The sequence below is a fragment of the Canis aureus genome, chromosome 25, assembly GCF_053574225.1.
Source record: "Canis aureus isolate CA01 chromosome 25, VMU_Caureus_v.1.0, whole genome shotgun sequence".
NCBI classification, from domain to species: Eukaryota; Metazoa; Chordata; class Mammalia; order Carnivora; family Canidae; genus Canis; species Canis aureus.
The window spans coordinates 24,691,102-24,709,660 of NC_135635.1; the positions used below are offsets into that span (position 1 = coordinate 24,691,102).

Below are 18,559 nucleotides of genomic sequence, written 5' to 3' on the forward strand. Positions count from 1 at the left end.
TGTATAAATATTTATGCACCCACCATAGGAGTACCTAAAAAATATATTTAAATTTTTTATCTGAAAGGAGAGATAGACAGCAATACAAGAATAGTAGCAGACTTAAAACCCCACTTTCAATAATAAATAGACCATCTTGACAGAAAATCAATAAGGAAATACTGGATTTATAACTTCATGTTAGACCAGATGAACCTAGACATATACAGAATGTTACAACAAACAGGAAGAGAAATACACATTCTTCTCAAGCACACATGGGACACTCTCAAGGATAGATCACATGCAAGACCACAAAACAAGTCTTAATGAATTTAAGAAGATTGAAATTGTATCAAGCCTCCTTTCCTACCACAATAGTATGAAACTAGAAATCAATCACAAGAGAAAAACTAGAAAATTCACAAATATGTGGAGATAAACTACAAAATCCTAAACAACCAATGGCCCAAAGAAGAAATCAAGGGAAATCAAAAAATATATTGAGATAAATAAAAGTGGAAACACAAAATACCAAAATGTATGGAATGCAGCAAAAGTAATTCTAAGAGAGAAGTTTATAGTGCTACATGCCTACATGAAGAAAAAAGAACAATCTCAAACAACCTAACTTTTTACCTTCAGAAAATTTTTAAAAACAGTTAATTCAGCCCAAAGTTAGTAGAAGAAAGAAAATAACAAAGATAAAAATGGAAATAAATGAAATAGAGACTAGAAAGACAACAGAAAAAAAATCAATCAAAGTCCCAGAGCTGGTTTAAAAAAAAAAAATAAAGAAAATTTATAAGCTTTTAGCTAGACTCACCAAGAAAGAAAAAAGATTCAAGTAAATAATATCAGAAATGAAAAGGGCACCTAGGTGGTTCAGTCAGTTGAGCACCCAACTCTTAGTTTTGGTTCAGGTCATGATCTCAGGGTCATGGGATCAAGCCCCATGTCAGGCTATGTGCTAGGCATGGTGTCAGCTTGAAATTCTCTTTCTCCCTCCCTCTGCCCCTACCCACCCTCATAAATAAATAAATAAATAAATAAATAAATAAATAAATAAATAAAATCTTTAAAAAGAAGAAATGAAAGAGGAGACATTACAACAGATAACACAAAAATGCTACAGTTGTAAGAAACTATCGTGAACAATTATATGCCAACAAATATAACCTTGAAACAATGGATACATTCATAGGAACATAAAACCTACCAAGACTGAATCAATAAGAAATACAAAATCTAAACAGACTAAGTACTAGTAAGGAGATTGAAACAATAATAAAAAAGCCTCCCCCTCCCCCCAAAAAAGCCAGGACCAGATGGCTTCACTAATGAATTCTACTAAATATTTAAAGAAAAATTAATATAAATCTATCTCAAAGTTTTCCAAAAAAAAAAAAAAAATAGAAGAAGAGGGAATAGTTCCAAACTCACTTTATGAGATTAGCATTACCCTGATGCCAAAGCCAGGCAAGGACACTATAAGAAAATCACAGGTCAATATCCCTGATGAACATAGATGAAAAAATCCTCAATAAAATATTAGCAAACCAAATCAAATATATATTAAGAGGAATATACATAATGATCAAATGAGATTTATTCCTAGGATACAAGGATGGTTCAACATATATAAATAAACCAATATGATATACCACATTAACAAAATAAAGGATAATTATATGATCATTCTAATGGTGGCACCAAAGCATTTGATGATTTCAACCTCTGTCCATGATTAAAAAAAAAAAAATAACTCTCAACAAATTGTGTATAGAAGGAATGTAGCTCAGCATAATAGAGTGACAATATACTTAACAGTGAAAAGCTGAAAGTTTATTCCCCCAAGATGAGGAATAAGACACTACTTTTACTCAGAATGGTACTGAAAGTTCCAGCCATAACAATTAGGCAAGAAAAAGAAATAAGAAGCATTCATTTCAGAAAGGAAGAAGGAAAATCGTCTCTGTTTGTAGATGACATAATAATATAATATAGGAAATCCTGGGAAGACTCCACCAAGACACTATTAGAAATAATCATCAAAATCACTAAAGTTGCAGGATACAAAACCAATATACAAAAATCAGTTGTGTTTCTATACATTAACAATGGTCTATCAGAAGGAGAAATTAAGAAAAATAATCCCATTTACAATAGTGTCTAAAAGAACAAAATACTTAGGAATAAATTTAACCATGGAGGTAAAAGATCTGTACACTAAAAATGATAAAACATTAATGAAAGAAATCGAAAAAGACACAAATAAGTGGGAAACTATTCCATATTCATAGAATGTAATAATTAATATTGTTAAAATAGCTGTACTACACAAAGCTATCTAGAGATTCAACACAATTCCTATCAAAATTCAATGAAATCAAAATTCCATCTTTTATAGAAATAGAAAAAAAGTCCTAAAATTGTTATGAAATCACAAAAGACCCTGAATAGCCAAAGCAGTCTTGCAAAGGAGAACAAAGCTAGAAACATCACACTTCCTGATTTCAAACTATAATATAAAGCTATAGTAATCAAAATAGTATGGTATTGGCACAAAAACAGAAACGTAGATCAAGGCAATAGAGTACAAAGTCCAAAAATAAATCTATCCACATATAGTCAATTAATTTACAACAAAGGAACCAAGACTATACAATGGGAAAAAAGACAGTGTCTCAATAAATGATGTTGAGAAAATTGGACAGCTAACATGCAACAGAAAACAATGGACCACTATCTTAACATCATTCACCAAAATCAATTCAAAATGGGTTAAAGATGAATATAAGATCTGAAACCATAAAATTCCTAAGAGAAAACATAGATGGTAAGATCTTTGACATTTGTCTTGGAAATGATTTTTTTTTTATTTGACACCAAAAGCAAAAACAAAAGCAAAAATAAACAAGTGGGAATATATCAAACTAAAATGATTTTGCACAGCAAAGGGACAAAAGATAAAAGTGCTAGTGAGGAGGTGGAGAAAAGGAAACCCTTTAACGGGGTTGGTGGGAAAGTGAACTGATTCAGTCACTATGGAAACCAGTATGGAGGTTCCCCAAGAAGTTAAAAATAAAAATACCGTATGATCCAGTAATCCCAATCCAGTACATATATCTAAAGGAAACAAAACCATTATCTCAAAGAGGTATCTGTACTACCTTGTTCATTGCAGTACTATTCACAATAGCTGGGGTATGAAACAACCTAAATATCCATCAAAAGATGAATGGATAAAAAAGATGTGGTATGTGTGTATCTATGTGTATTATTCAGCCCTTAATAAGAGGGAAATTCTGTCATTTGCAACAACATGGATGAAGCTGGAAGGCTTTATGTTAAGTGAGATAAGCCAGACAGAGAAAGACAAATACTGCATGGTATCACTAATACATAGAATAAAAAATAAAAAAATAAAAAAAAAAACCACACTCATTGAAACATAAAGGAGAATGGAGGTTGCCAGGGGCAAGGGCTTAGGGAAAATAGGAAGAGTTGATAAAAGGGTACAAACTTTCAATTACAAGATGAATAAGATTTGAGGATCTAATGTATAATATGATGACTATAGTTCATATAGTACTGTATTGTATAATTGACATTTGCTGAGAGTAGAACCTAAGTATATTCTCACCAAAAAAAATGTAAATATGCAAGGGATGCATGTGTTAATTAACTTCATGATAGGAATCCTTTCATACTGAGCACATAGATCACACTGTATATCTTATATATATTGCAATTTTATTTGTCAATTATACACTTCAATAAAATGAAAAAGAAGAAACAGCAAATAAGTAACTATATAAATGATGTTTGATGAACTTAATACCATCACATGTTTCTTTGGGTGATGCCACAAAGGAAAATTATATTCGTTTGGCTATCAGTCTCAAAAACGAGAGGACAAAAATTTTTCTGCAGCAGGGTAAACACATAGATATGATATTTAAAACCATGGGATGATTAAGATCACCAAGAGAGTAACCATGGACAAGAAAAGAAACGAGGCCCAAGGACTGAAACCTGGGGCTTTCTAGTATTAAAAGATGAAGGAGAAGAGAAACCGAAAAGGAAACTGAGAAAGCTTTCAGTAAGCTAGGAGGAAATCCAAGAAAGTGTTGTGCCCTGGAATGTAAGTGAAGAATATATATCAAGAATGATGTGTGATTCAAATGCTATTCATAGGCTAACATTAAAGCAGAGATATGACTGTGGAACATGGCACCTGGGTGAGCTGCAGGGGAGCAGTTTTGGTGAAATGGTGAAGATGAAAGCCTGCTTGAAGTGAGTGAGAGAGAACGGGAAGACATAAATTGAAGAGATGACTCTGGGTCACTTTTTCAATTGGTTTTGCTGGAAATAGGAGCAACAAAATGGGGCAATACACAGGTGGGAAATAGGGATCAAGAGAAAGGTTTTAACTGAGGAGAAGTAACACCACTTTTGTATGACGACACAGTGTGGAAGATGGATGATATAATACAGAGGGAATTTCTCAAGCAATGCAGTGAAAGGAGATGAGTTCTAGGACGCAGGGAAAGGAGTGACTTGAAATAGGAGCCCGGATATTTCACCTATGGTAACAGGCATGATGTCAGATAACAGCGCAAGGGCAGATGGTGGCAGATGGATTTGAAGTGGGGGTGATAAGCTCTGTAAGTTCTCTTGTGAATGCTCCAATTTTCTCAGTGGGGAAGAAGGTATTCAGTTTTGGAAAGTAAGAAAAATATTTTCAATCCTCATCAAGAGTGGGAGAATGAGTTTTTTTTTAAAACATCTAATATGATTGCCTTGCAAAATTAAGAGTCTACTTCTATTTAATTTCAGTGTGACTTGGTTTTTTCTCCAGGCAGTATTAGCTTTAGAACTGTAGTCATGGAGTAAGCAGAGAGTTGGATTTAACCAGGTTATGGATCTGCTCTTACTGAGTAAGACCATGAGAGAGGAGCAGGGGAGTGGAAGTTGTTTATAGAGGATTTATCATGATTAAAAAGGATTATAAAATTTAATCTGGGAAAATGTCAATTAAAGAAGGTAGGATCAAAAGATCATAGGTCTCATTAGGATCAAAGAACGGCTGGGCTCTAACAGTATACAGTTTGGGCTGGAAAGATAGGATATGGCCATCAGAGAGTAGAACGTTTGAAATTGAGATCATGAAGAAGTCCAGGTATGGCCATATGAGAGTAGCTAACATAAGGTAGAGGACAAAGCCATTGAAGAGAAGTGATTAAAGAACTGATAGACCAAGGTGTTAAAATTATCTATATACTTATGAAATCTACTATGGGGACACCTGGGTGGCTCAGTGGTTGAGCATCCACCTTCGGCTCAGGGAGTGATCCCGGGATCCTGAGATCAAGTCCCACATTGGGCTCCCCACAGGAAGCCTGCTTCTCCCTCTGCCTCTCTCTCTGTGTGTCCCTCATGAATAAATAAAAAAATCTTTAAAAAAAGAGAGAAAGAAACCTACTACAATTGAGATAATTTCACTAAAGAGAGTAAAACAGGTGCTTATATCTCCAAGTAATCAGGAGAATAAACACAGGAATCCTATAAGGGTTGATATCATCTGATGGCATAAGATTCATGATTGGTTGTTTTTAGGGAAGACATAGGGAGAAACATCTGAAAGTAGCAATGAGAAACCAGGAGGACACCTACCCCCACCACCATATCAGTGGTCCTAGGGCTTTGGGAGAAAGAACAGCCACCACTTGACAGACTACAAGAAAAAAAAAAAGGGGGACGTTAGAGAAGAGTCAAGTTTGCCTTAAAGCAAGACAGAGAAGAAAGGCTGAAAATATAATGGATTTGCTATCAACAGACCCTGAATTCAGAGAACACAATGAGTGAGTTTCAGGACTTGGGGAGAGAAATGAATAAAGCAGTGGTTTTCCATTGGACCACAAGCATCCACATCACCTGGAACCTGTTAGAAATTCCCATTCTCAGGCCTAACCCCATGCCTACTGAATGAGAAACTAATTCAGGCCCAGCAGTGTGTGATTAGCAAACCTTCCAGGTGACTCTGATATGCAATAAAATTTGAGACTCATTGAAATAAAAGCAGATACACAGGGGCTTAATAGAGTAGAAGGGTGAACTTGGAAGTCTGTGCATTCTGTGGTAGCTGACATAGTCATGGATAGAGGATATAATGAAATTTTGTCTGCATTCAAAGCAGATAGTTAAGGTAAGTCTTGAGTGTTGAGGAAAGAGGGATGAATAGGGAGGGATACGCTTCTGGGACTCCTCACCATAGAAGTCCTGGAGGGTCATAAATATAAAATTTCCCCATCTCTTTGACACAAATGGATGTGGCGTGTGGTCACCACATGAGAGCTCACCAGTAGCTCTCTCTTCCTCTCTCTCTTGCCTTTCTAGATCAGGCTTTTTGGTTACAAAGCCACTGTAAATAGCTTAATTTCTTTTTAATTCTAAGGACATAAGGATTCCAAGGAGAAACCATAATGATACCTACTAAAGAGTTATCGCAGTGTGGGTGTGCCTGTGTACGTGAATTTCTAGGATGGCTTAGGCTAAATAATTACTCTGGTCATCTACAGCTTGAGATGTGGTATCAAAATACAAGCATGGTTGCCAGGGGCCGTCTGTATGAGTGCAGTCAGGAAGGAGGTCATTTCTCAAAGGAGGGTCATGGGTTGGACTGCCACCTCAAAAAGTGTCTACCACCGATACTGTTCTAAATTCAGGATTTAGCATCATATAGGTGGATAAGTACCTGGGAGTTTTCTTTCAAATAGTGAGTTGAGGTAGCATCTTGGCTAAGTCTTCTTTTCTGATTGTTTTCTGATTTGAAAAACTACTTCTTTGTGAGATGGAAGGTAGAAATTATCCTGAACTTACAACATACATACTTTTTTCAAAAGATTTTATTTATTTATTCATGAGAGACGAGAGACAGAGACAGGCAGAGGAGGAAGCAGGCTCCATGCAGGGAGCCTGATGTGGGACTCGATCCCGGGACTCCAGGATCACGCCCTGGGTGGAAGGCAGGCGCTAAACCGCTGAGCCACCCAGGGATCCCTGCAGTGTACATACTTACATAGCATTTAGTAAATCACAATATTTCCTTTCATTGACTTAAATAAGATAGATCTATTATTCTGGATATTTATAACCCAGTGTGTGTGTGTGTCTGAGTGTGCACGCATGTATATGTTTTGTATCCGGTGCGTGTGTTTTGCCAACTATACCTGCACCATGTATGATTTCTGTAAATTGGGTTAGAGGTTATTCCCAACATCAAGTGTATCACTCACCTTTTTTGAGTTAAGCCCTCCCAAAATGGATTTTAATTGAGTAGACCTTTCTACTTCTCAGGTTCCCAAGGTATTTTATGAAATCAAATTTTCCAAATTTTAATAATACTTTTAATTCTTCTATAAGTCATTTCTTTTCTTCTAAAAGATTTTATTTATGGGGCACCTGGGAGGCTAGTGGTTGAGTGTCTGCCTTTGGCTCAGGTCATGATCCTGGGGTCCTAGGATGGAGTCCCACATTGGGCTCTCCACAGGGAGCCTGCTTCTTCCTCTGCCTGTGTCTCTGCCTCTCTCTGTGTGTCTCTCATGAATAAATAAATAAATAACCTTTAAAAATAAATAAAAGTAAAAGATTTTATTTCTTTATTTAGAGAGAGAGTACAAACAGGGGAAAAGTCGGGGGGGGGGGGTCGGGGAAGAGGGAAAGAATCTTCAGCAGACTGGTGCCAAGCACAGAGCCCACCTACCAAAGTAGGTGGGGGTCCATCTCACAACCCTGAGATCATGACCTGAGCTGAACCCAAGAGTCAGATGCTTAACTGACTGATCCCCCCAGGAGCACTGAAAAATTATTTCTAAGCATCTATAAGGTAAAAATGGGAACAGAGGCCCTGATGTAGCTAGAGCCAAATGACAAAACAGACTCAAATCATAGTATGAAAACTAAGTTCGGAAGAGGCTACGTGATCATTTGCCCAGGACTGTGTTTAAGATCTCTTTCCCCTCCTTGCCTCTCTCCCACTCCCTCCCCCTCCCTGTTCTCACTCGGTCTGTCCAAATGCCATCCTCCTGTGGTTTTTTTTCTTATTCATTTTCATTACTTGTGATGATATTTTCTCTTTTATGTCTCTGGAAAATATTTGAACAGCATTTGTAATGCTAGGCAAGCTCCTGTATTTCTGTGTAAAGGCTCAGAGACAACAGCCCAGTGTGCTTATGCAGAACAGATATTGAATGTTCTACAGATTTTTAAAAATACGAGGGTACTACCCTGGTGTTTTAACTCAACATATCCTTTTCATGAGATATTGAAAGGAAATAAAAGCAGAAATAAGGGCTTCAGAATACTTGTCCAGTCCTGTGGTGGACTTTTTTTTTTCTTTTTTTTCTTTTTTTAGCAAATTGATCTTGTGTCATGGCCTTGTTAATGCTAGACAGAATGGAGGGTGTAGGTGTTTCTAACATTTTTATAATGTTCTGATTTGGACAATGTTTCTCTATCTCATTAACTAGAAAAATTACTTGGCCTCAGGCTATTTATGTTATTTTTGTATTAATATTAATAAGTGTGGGAAAAATGCCACAGTGAATTTCTTAATTCATAGTCATTTTTGTTTCCAGCACTTTGCCACTGTGTTCATTGTCCTCTTGCAGAAGGGTGTAAGGTATGGCAGGATGTACTCTGATTTGGAAAGAACTGAATTTTTCCAATATTTCTGCAAATATGCAAAAGTGAAGGTAAGCCCCTCCAATGAAGCATCCTTTATAAACACAAAAATCTAATGCTGAAACAAAGGCTTGCAATTTAAATTTTAAATGAATATATGTCTTGGTAAGCCCCTCTTCACACACATAGACACAAGCTAACATAATAAGTTTCCTTTAAGTCCTCGACTTTATTATAGTTAGATCAGTTGTATAGTCTCCCCATTCTGGACACTACAGATCGGAGACCACATGGGGTCAAAATCAATGAAGACTTATTGTGCTGTCAGTTGATTATTTTCTTTATGCCACATTTGTTTAAAACCACAATGCCAGGAATAAATGTTGAATTAAATGTGTATGTTTTGCATAACCACACTATTTGCCACTGACACATGCTCTTCACATAGAATTCACAGGATGGGAGTCTCCCATTCATTAAGTTTATCTAAATTAAGAGGAGTGAACAGGGGGAGACAAAGAGAGAGAAGAGAAAGTGGAAGGAGAAGGAACTGTTGAGTGTATATAGTACAGTCCTTTATATAGGATAAAATCATTATGAATGTAAGTAGTGCCGTGGCAGCCGAAATAAAAAGAAACAAAACAAAAAGCAGAAACAGGCAGAGTTAGACAGAAGTCCAATGGATGGAAGTACAAGCAAAGCTAGACAGAAGTCCAATAGATGCAAGGGTTCTATTACCTCAGAGACTTAGCCAGAGGGTTGAGAAAGAGGGAGGGGAGAGGCTAGTGTGGGGGAGAGGATGTGAAAAGGAAAAGAGAAAAAAAATAGGGAGTCTCCTGAATGTGAGGGTGAGAGTCCTTCCTGACTTTCCCTCAGTCTTCTGGAAATTGACAAAAGGAAGGAAACCAGATGGCCCTCCTTTCCCTTACCCTTCACATCGAGCACCAAATCCCATGAAGTCCACTGGGGAGTGCTACTCCTGCTGCCCCTCCACACCACCTTTGTGGCCACAGCTCCAGTTCTCTCTAGCACAGGGCAGGCAGTACTGTCAGCAGCTCACCACCTCAGCCCTGGATTACTGCAGTCAGCTCCCAACCAGGCTGTCAGCTCTAGGACACCCCTGCCACCCCTAGTCCTTTCTTCACCTAGAAGTGATTCCAAAAATCAACACTGAACTCATCATCTCCATCCATTGCCTTCAAGAAAAAAATCCATACTCCTTATTCTAGCTTATAAAACTCTTTCCAGTCTTTTCCATTCCTACATCTCCAGCCTCATTCCTTGCATTGGGGTGGGAGGGAGCAGGGACTATGTAGTAGTCCTGACCCTAGCTGTACCAACTGGACGACACCATACCCTCCTTACATTTCTGTAACCCTACTCCATTCATTGCTCCTATGACTCTCCTCTCTTTCCTGCCACTCCTACCCCTGCCCTTCACTTTGCTTAGGCAACTCCTAAAGACTCAGTCCTCACATGCCATGTGACATGTCAGAAGGCTCCACTGAGAAATCTCTTATGGGCAGAATCAAAATGGAAGTGTTTGAGGTCCACTCACTTATGCAGGCATTCTCATTGGGATAACTTTTCCTCCCTTGCATGAATTACATTCTCATTGGAAGGCATTCAATTAGACCTCAACACATGGGGGTATAAGCAACCAGATGGCATCCTACTGTTCCCCTGACCAGACATCAGCCCATAGCCCTGGGTCCGGCTGGCTTCTCCTGACGAGCTGGAACAGTTTACATCATGGAGGCTCTGCAGGGGCTAAATGCTCAGACCTCCACCCTCAGCCTGACAACCTGTCTCAGTGTTGAAAAACAGTTCAAGGTAGCACTTGAGACCAAACGTGTCATTTTCCTTGTCAAAATGAAAGCTGTAAATTTTAAACCTACTGCTTAATGTATCCAGATATTGAACACAGGGACTTTTATCCTCAGCTTAATGGTCTGTCTAAAAACATCAAAAAAGATTACTTAAAAACTCTGGGCCTCAGAGGTCCTATAAAATTACATGAAGCACCCCCACCCCAATCTTCTCCAAGTTTTAAAAAATTTATTGGAAAACACTTATGCAATATATGAACTCCTTTTTCCTTAGCCTTAGATACTAAGACTATGTGCTTGATTGCTGGGGGGGTGGTTAAGAAAAGCAATAGGATAAGATGAAATTTTATTAGATTACAATCTAAAATTTTAATAGCGTTTCTGCTTCTGGGAATGGATGGCAAATCTTATTCAGCATCTTCTTGAACAGGGAAAATGTAAAAGCATGACTTTCTTCCTTTAATATAATGTGACAATAAAGAATGGCAGAGCTTTTTGAATTTTTTTAAAATTCAGATATTTGTAGAGACCTAATCGAAACAGAAACACAGGAGAAGGTAAATGAAAGCAGAGAGAGGAGAGTTAGAGTAGCATCATTTTCTCCAGTAAAAGGAGTGTTGGACTAAAGAGTAATTGCTAAAATTTGGGGGGGGGGGGGGGAGAAATTATAAAAATGGACCTTAGCAGCTTTATTAAAAGCTCACCCACAAGCATACAGTAATCTCAGCCTTACAAATCCACTCCGTAGCTAGAGTGCCTGTGATGCAGTGACACGACAAAGTTTGCTTTGAAGGTCTCACTGTCATAGCTCTAAAAATTCTTTGTTGACACAAACAGAATCTTTACTGCCTCTGGGCCATAAATAGATAGGGGTGTTTGCGTGCAATCATTATCTTTCTGCCCAGAGAAAATTATGAACCATGAAGTTTAGAGGGATCAAGACCGTTTTCAACTGTTGCATTAAATCTACGGGTTCATACTGTACACTGTTGCCTGCTCTAGAGAACAGAGTTGCTAATTAGGGGGACAAGATGTTTGGGAAAATGGAAAGCTTCCAAGTTCCTCCTGAATTCAAAATTTCCAATATTTTTAAAGCACCATAGATTCACAGATGGTAATAGCATCATTTGCTTTACCCGCCTTAAGAGTGCTCTCTGATGTATCTGCTTCTGATATAATAACAACTCCATCATAGGCCCCACAGTCAAGGTCCTTTAATACCCCAACATTTTCATGCATGTCTGGCTTCCCTACAACGCAGCAGCCTCATTAAGGATTACTCCAGGGCAAAGGCAGTATCTAATGGGTTAATGAGGCTGGGCAGTCTCAGCCTGTTAGCAGCTGCTTAAGCAGCAGGCTGGGGAAAGCTCTGTTGATTTTCATTCTTCACTGCTGAGTGATGAAGGGCAACCTATATACTAGAAGTCTAGTCAGGCCACAACCTGTACTCGTGTACAAAAAATTCAATTCAATCCATGCCGCAGGTTAACAATTACTCCATGATATATGATAGAAAAGTAAAGTCAGTGCATTCACAGTGTAGAAGAGGCTAAAACCAGAGGGCTTTTGCTTGAGGTTAGTCACTTTTTTGATATTTCTTTATTGTGGGAAATTAAGACTCTATCAGACCTGATGCAGACTGAATAGTTCTTTAATCAATGATTACATGCATCTTGATTAATACTATCGATGCTTTCAGCAACACGGTATTTTCTGAGCTGCTCCCTTCAGATCACGGAACTCATTTTGGGATACACAGTCCAAAACTCTACTACTAAACATAGTACACTGTTTTCTAACAAAAACACTCTATTTTGAAAAGTTCAATAATTTTAATATGAAAAGAGAGTCTGTCACATAAGGTTCTTTTGATACACCTGAAACACCTCCTTTGTTTGGCTTCCCGGTGTAAAAAGAATCACGTGGAGAGCTTCTGGAAAGATTCCTGAAGCTTCTCTCCAGAGATTCTTATTCAATAGGTCTGGGGTGGAGTCTGAGAATTTACATTTCTAAAAAGCTCCCAAGTGACACGGATGTTGCAGGTCCACCAAGCACACTCGGAACAGCACTGTTGTGGCGGATACCTCTTTCTTTCTTTTTTTTTTTTTTTAATTTATTTTTTATTGGTGTTCAATTTACTAACATACAGAATAACCCCCAGTGCCTGTCACCCATTCACTTTCTTAAGAATCTTTCTCAGTCTCCTTTGCTGGATTTCCCTCTTCTCCATGATTTCTAACTTGGCCTGTTCTGTGGCTTGTCTAACACCTCTTCTTTTTTTTTTTTTTTTAAGATGTTCTTTATTTATTCATGAGAGACACAGAGACAGAGGCAGAGGGAGAAGCAGGCTCCCTGTGGGGAGCCCAGTGCAGGACTCAATCCCAGGACCCCGGATCACGCCCTGAGCCAAAGGCAAACGCTCAACCACTGAGCCACCCAGGCGTCCTAACACCTCTTCTACCCTCCCTGCAGAGGTATCTCATTCAGTCTTGAGGCTGCATATCATACCTATACGCTGATAAAACCTGATTTTGCCCCCTAAATTCATGACCGGGTATCTACTTGCTATTCAGCATCTCCTGATTTGCTTTCCACCTAAAACCTGGTTCTCTCCAGGTCTCTCCAACTCAGCAAAAGGCACCAACCCTTGCAAAACTGTTAAGCCGAATCTCTTATCCTCAACTCGATCCTTCTCACCTCCCACCATAATCTGTCAACACATACTCTTGGCTCTTCTTTCAACATATATCCAGAATAGGGCCGCTTCTCACTACCTGCCCTGACCAAGCCACCATCATTTCTAGCCTGGATTACTGCTGTTATTTGCCAGCTGATCTTCCAGCTTGTCCCCTTGACCCTACCCCAATTACCTTCACAAGCAGCAAACAGAAGGATCCTTTAAAATACAACTCAGGGGTTGCCTAGGTGGCTCAGTCAGTTAAGTGTCTGCCTTCAGCTTGGGTCATGATCCCAGTGTCCCAGAATAGAGCTCCCCCACTCTCTGCTCCGCAGGAAATCTGTTTCTCCCTCTCCCTTAGCCCCTCCCCCTCACTTGTGCTTGCTCTCTCTCTCTCTCTCTCTGTCTCTCGCTCTCTCTCACTCTCTTTTTCTCATTCTCTTTCTCTCAAATAAATAAAATCTTTTTAAAAATAAAATAAAATACAAGTCAGTTCTCTTCGCCCTCTCAACCTTTCCTAGCACTCAGAATAAAAAGCCGGAAGTCTGACAGCACCGCTAAGGTTCCACATGACCTAACCACAACCCCCGCCCATACTTTTACCTCCTCCACCTACAGTTTTCCGCTCACTCCTATGCTCTGGCCAGGCTCCTTCTTCTTCCTTTCACATACCAAGCCTGTTCCTGCCCCAGTGCCTTTGCATGTGCTATTTCCTCTGCCTGGAATACTTTGCCCTGATTACTTACAGGACTTCCTCCTTCCCCTTGCTCAGCTGTCTGCTCAGAGGTCTCCCAAAAGGGCTTCCCCCTGGCTCCCTCCCTGAAAGAGCACACAGTTCTCATCTGCCTTACTCTCCAATTTCCTTACCCTGTCTTGTCTTGTCTTCTTTGTCTTGGCACTTATCATCCCGATGATTTTTTACGTATTTGTTCATTGCTTGCCTCCCTCTACCAGAATGCAAGCTCCATGAGGGAAGAAATTGTTTTTCTAACCGCCATGACATTTGTACTAACAGAAATAGCATCTGGCCTGTTGTATTCAGCAACCACATGAATACACTGATTGAAAAGTGAACATCTTAGGCTTTCCAAAAGAAAAAAAACTGATTTTTTTTTCCTTCTCTAGAATTGACTATTCTTCTCAGCCTTCATCACCCTAAGATGCAACATGTTTGCAGTACTTACTCCAAGGGAATTATATAGATAATCTACTGAAGTAAAAATTATCCAAAGGACAAGTTACACCAGTTTTCATTTCACACTCCCAATAAAATTCAGCAAGCTCTCCCTGCACTCTGCCGCTATCCGTTGCTGTCCCCCCCATACCCGTTTTCCCCTGAGCCCATGGTCCCCAGGAACATTAGCCTGAGAAACGGTCTCTTTGAGTGACCCTGGGCACAGAGAGAGCTGCTGAGTCTATATATCAAACTGATTGGTCACAGGTGGTCACAATGTGAGACAGAGAATGTAAATTTTTAAACACCGTGGTAACTGCACAGAGTAATACTGCCTGTTTGAAATGCTACCACGGCTAATTAATGCAGCTCAAGGGTTCTCACACTTGATAAATACGAGAGATGGCAAAAGTCTGAGAGTTAGGTAAAGGAACCAGTATGAAAATAGCTTTGGAAAAATATACTGCAGTACACAGCCACCATTCATCCCTTACACAGAAAAACTGTATTAGTGCTTAAAATGACTCTTCTCACTAACTTTCCACCCAACTCAATTTAATTTAACTCAATTTAGGCTTAAATGTTCATACTCTGAACTCGGCTGTCTTTGAGCTTTTTAAAGAGTAATGACATTGATAGTTGAACCTGTGGACCATGTTGCATGTTTTCTAATGTTATTTGTTGGACTGAACTTGCGATGAAAAGTAACTATTAAAAAAAATAAATGCGTGTGGAGATTAGAGTCCACATTTTGAAATGTCAGTAAATACAGTATTTATGTGACAGATCATAATGACTTGTAAAAGGCAGCCATATGTGTATCAAGCTCTCCGTCTTCCTAATGTTTTTTTTCTTTAAAAATCTTTTTTTAAATTTTTAAATCTGAAGCAAACAGCACCGAACAAGAACTACGTTTCAGATTTTTTGAAGAATCAAACTAAAATCTGACCTCCTCGGCCCGCAGATTTTTCTCTTTCAAAAGAAACTAGGGGAACATTTCCAGCCAGTGCGCTACTGTCATATCACAACATTTAGGGCAACAGAAAGATTTAAGAAAAAGAAATCCAAGGATAGAACATTAGAGTCAGTTCTTCATTCTTTAATGTACTGATTCACTACTTAGCAGTGCCTAGAGGTAGTTTGCCGTGTACTTTCACAAATAGCACCATTAACAGAATTTTACATGCCTAGGTCACTTTCCTTTGATCCCAAAGAAGTCTTAAAACATTGAACAAACAACAGACTTGAGGCTACATCCCAGAAAGACAGCCACTTCTGGGGAGTAGAGGTGGTCCCTGACATAGCAACAGAACATGCAGGACAATTTCAAACAAAGAACAAAAGCAAGCGATGGTCCTTCTGAAAACCGCCAAGGATGTTAAGTGTTTTCAGAGAGTGAAATCAAACACAACAGCATTAAGGCCTGTGGAGAATTTTCCTAGGAGATGAAACCCCCTCTTAAAAGTGATTAAGTCCTTAGTGGTCCTCCCAGACCTCCAAATTTCATGGTCCCATATACATAAGCCTCATCTCCAAATGCACTGAAATTATATCTCAAGGCATAAGCTTTCTTTTGTTCTGATGCCAGTTTGTAAGAGATCTTCACATGAACAAAAGCTTCTGTCTTTACAATAACCATCTTTCTTTAGAAAAGGCAAGCGATATACTTTTGGGATGCCAAATCACACAATAGAGGAAACCAAATAATTCCAGGGAGGTTTGATGAGCCCTCAGCAAATCCTACAACAATTCTAGTCATCTGTCACTCAGGAAGTATCTCAAAAAGAATTGTGTGGCATTGCTACTGTCTATTACCTGTAATATTCCGTTTGGTTCACTTGAGATTTTTTTTCTAAATATGTAATGAATGCATTCAATAATTGTTTGAATTGCTGCTGTGCATTCTGTCATAAGTGGTTTATGGATAACCATCAATTGGTTCTGCTCATCAGTCTAACAAGTTCAATGTACTACTCAGAGCAAAGGATGACTATTTATTTAACAGCTCTTGGCAGGAAAATTTGTTGCATGCCACAACTTTACAAAGAACATTAAAATCAATGACAATTTATAAACCAAAGGCTGGGAATTATGCTTTGGATTCCCATAATTCATCAGAATAAAGCTGTCAGATACCTTTTATTATAAATTAATAGCATGTTGTCTAAGAGCGCTGCGGAACAGATGTTTTGCTGGTTCAGTACTGACATCTAGTGGACAATGAAAAATATTCCCCTATTTTCTCCCCAGTGGTATTTTCCCTTTTTCACAAAAGATGTTTGTTGCCGCCGCAGGGGTCAGAAGATTTTTAGCATGCAAGAAATTGTACACGAGTTCAAGTTTTGTGCATTTGTGTTTGAGCTGACTAACTGTCACAAGTTTGAACTTTATCGATAAATAGTGGCAGTATGTACTTAATTTAAAATATACTCAATCCTTTTTTAAAAAATCTGTTTCTATAATACATCTTAAACTTTTTGGTATTCTTTTATACTTGGGACTTAATTACTCCTTATTCTCTACTATCAAATTAACTGTGCTATATTAAAGCATCAACTTCCAACTCAAATGCTCTCATAAAGAAATAGAACTATAGTTCTAAATATAGTTCTAAACTAAACATTTACGTGGCTTTTCTATGATTAAAAGTTAAGGTTTAACATAATTATTATGAATTTTTCTCTCCAGTTTAATGTGATTTATGAATGGCCAATAGGTTGCAAAAAGAAAAGAGGAAAAAGAGAGATTGAGAGAAAGCCTACTAATATGCACTGTTTGTGGATTTTGCTTCTTTTTTAAACAGTATCTTCAAGTTGGTCTACACAATAACATTCCATAGTCATTAACATATTTAAAACCTGAAAAATATCCTCCTACACTGGCACCCTCTCAGGTACACAGTCTCAGAAAAGGCATGCCCTGAAGCACGGTTAGGATTTTAATGTCCCAGGTGAGAGACCAACCGGAGGCTTCTCGTATGTTCCAGGTTACCTGATCTGGACCCATGCTGGATGTGACTTTCCAGAGGATTAAGGAGGTTAAGAAGCTCATTCTCCTCAGAGCCTTTGGAATATGGAGTACCTGAGTACCTGAAAGCAAAGAAAAGAGAAATAAAACTAGTGCTCACTATGTACTTGGTTTTGCATCTGGCACTATGTTAGGCACTTCACATAAGAAATTAATAGAGAAAAAAAAGAAATTAATAGAGTATGAGGTCAGGAATAAAAATTATCGGTCCAGTTTAATACCCCTTAAAGAATGGCATGTGCTCTAAGACCAGCAGCAAGCTGAGATTTCTAGGAGAGAAGGAAAAATACCTCTTTCTAACTTGATTGTTACTGGGAGACAACTGGTAAAACTCAACCAAAATCATAATATTTCCCCATTCCACTTTACTGAACCATAAAAATGGTGAGAATGGTATGTGAAACCACCTTATAAATCGTGTGAAGTTTATAAAATCTATTTTAGGTTACTTTGAAAGCGGTGCATTACAATTATTTGGGAAGGCCCATGTGATTATTATGTAGGCGAATAAATAGAACAGAACACAATATCCTCTCACAATAAAGAGAAATCAACCTCAGGAGTTCTTTATGTGAAAGTGGGGGGTAAACCTCCTTAAAGCATAAGTCCACAATTTTTTATAGAGTAATGTAAAAGGAGCTATTTTGGGATTTTCATGGTTTTCTTGTTTAGGAAACTCTACGATCCAATCTCAACTTTCAAATTGTTTGAACATCTTTCTCAACAAGCTTTGAGCAAGTCATTAAATTAAAGACATTGTATGAATAAAGACAACTGAGTAGCATTTTTTCAACTAACATGCCCTCTCAATGGGCAGCATTTTTGTGTTACTAAAAGAAAAATAGGGATCCCTGGGTGGCGCAGTGGTTTAGCGCCTGCCTTTGGCCCAGGGCGCGATCCTGGAGACCCGGGATCGAATCCCACGTCAGGCTCCTGGTGCATGGAGCCTGCTTCTCCCTCTGCCTGTGTCTCTGCCTCTCTCTCTCTCTCTCTGTGACTATCATAAATAAATAAAAATTAAAAAAAAAAAAGAAAAAGAAAAATAGACCGCCTTCTGCTGTTATGCATAACTAACTTCAAGTCTTTTCATGAAAGAACCCTTATCACACTCACATGAATCTTTAATCAACATTCACTTATTTTTAAAATAATTTTTAACACTCTAATCATTCCAAATCCCATATT

The 18,559-nt window shown here is 38.4% G+C and overlaps 1 long non-coding RNA gene across 3 annotated transcripts in view; it reads right to left on the reverse strand.

Annotated features, from left to right (window-relative positions):
- The window catches only part of LOC144297094 (uncharacterized), a 174,855-nt gene that overhangs the window by 91,422 nt on the left and 64,874 nt on the right, over positions 1 to 18,559 (reverse strand). For all 3 annotated transcript variants that reach the window (XR_013364158.1, XR_013364157.1, XR_013364159.1), the window contains exon 2: positions 17,339 to 17,436. This is a non-coding gene — a long non-coding RNA (uncharacterized LOC144297094). The remainder of the gene's footprint in view (positions 1 to 17,338; positions 17,437 to 18,559) is intronic.